At 41.0% G+C, this 1,611-nt stretch overlaps 1 non-coding gene across 1 annotated transcript; it reads left to right on the forward strand.

Annotated features, from left to right (window-relative positions):
• Positions 1–364: 364 nt before the first annotated feature.
• LOC112781339 (small nucleolar RNA R71) lies at positions 365–467 on the forward strand. The gene has a single exon (XR_003192122.1). It is a non-coding gene; the product is annotated as a small nucleolar RNA R71 (small nucleolar RNA).
• The last annotated feature ends 1,144 nt before the right edge of the window (positions 468–1,611 follow it).

Consider the following 1,611-nt stretch of genomic DNA (forward strand, 5'->3'; position numbering starts at 1 on the left):
ATAGTTGGCTTGTTCCCGGTCACCTTCTTCCTCTATATTTACTCTTTCTTGAGCTGCTGATGAGGTGGTGACTGTTGCAACTTGGTTTCTTTCCATCTTCTTGGTAAGGTCAGCCAGCTGCTTGGTGATCATCTTGCTTTGAGCTAGCAGTGCATCCATGTTGTTCAGCTCCATCACTCCTCGAGTGTTGCTCCTTTCAGAAGCATAGAAGTAGTCATTCTCAGCTACAGTCTCGATGACATCTATGGCTTCTTCAATGGTCTTCTTCTTGTTTGGAGATCCCCTGGATGAGTGGTCTACTGCCTTCTTTGATTCATAAGAAAGACCCTCATAGAAAATGTGTAACTGCACCCATTCATTGAACATGTCTGGCGGGCACCTTCTTGTTAAGTCCTTAAACCTCTCCCATGCTTCATAGAGAGTTTCACCATCTTGTTGCCTAAGGTTTGTACCTCAGCTCACAACCTGTTGATTCTTTGAGGAGGGTAGAATCTCGCCAAGAATTTGTTCACCACATCTTCCCATGTTGTCAAACTCTCCTTCAGGAAGGATTCCAGCCATTTAGCTGCTTTATCCTTGAGTGAAAAGGGGAACAGAAGCAGTCTATAAGTGTCAGAATGAACACCATTAGACTTCAAAGTATCACATATCCTTAGGAAGGTGGTTAGATGTTGATTGGGGTCTTCTTGGGTGCTTCCTCCGAATGCACAGTTGTTTTGAACGAGGGTGATGAACTGGGGCTTTAGTTCAAAGTTATTGGCATGTATGGTTGGCTTTTGGATGCTACTTCCACAATTTCCTGGGTTTGGATTAATATAAGAGCCTAGAACTCTTTTCTCTTGCCCAGCATGACTTACTGGGCCTTCTCTGGCATGGTTGTGAGATTCTTCTTCATGGTGATTCTCCATATTCTCCTCCATGTCGGTTTCAAAATACTCTTCCTCTTCCTCAGCACCAACGACTATCTTCCCTCTTGCTTCCCTCCTTAATCTAAGGAAGGTCCTCTCAGGTTCAGAATCAAAGGAAGTTGAAGCCCCGCTTCTTCTACCTGTCATACAACTAACAAAGCAAAAAGCAAGAAAGAAAATAAATGAAGAAATTACTCTTGTTAGAATGGCTGTTAGTGTGAGTGGTGCAATGTATCAAACAGTTAGTGGGTTGGTGAACCAAATTGTAAACAACGAAGAAAACACAAGAAACGGGCAATGGAAAAGGGAAGAAAATAGCTAAAACTGAAAGTAAACCACTCAGATGGCATTAAACAAAACAAAAGAAAATTGCTCAATCTAGTTATCCTCCAACTTAATCATTGTTGATACAAAATCAATCCCCAGCAACGGCGCCATAAACTTGATGCACGAAAACTTGTCTCTCAACAAATTTTCCTCGGCAACTATACCGAATTATCGTCAAGTAAAAACTCACAATAGAGTGAGGTCGAATCCCATAGGGATTGATTGGTCAAGAAACTTTAATTAGAGGAATGTTTTAGTTGAGCTAAGCAGAAATTGAGTTGAAAAATTGCAGAAAATTAAATGGCGGGAAAGTAAATAACAGAGAATGTAAGTGCTGAAAATAAATGGCGAAATGTAAATTTGCAGAAAGTAAATT

The sequence above is a fragment of the Arachis hypogaea genome, chromosome 19, assembly GCF_003086295.3.
Source record: "Arachis hypogaea cultivar Tifrunner chromosome 19, arahy.Tifrunner.gnm2.J5K5, whole genome shotgun sequence".
NCBI lineage: Eukaryota > Viridiplantae > Streptophyta > Magnoliopsida > Fabales > Fabaceae > Arachis > Arachis hypogaea.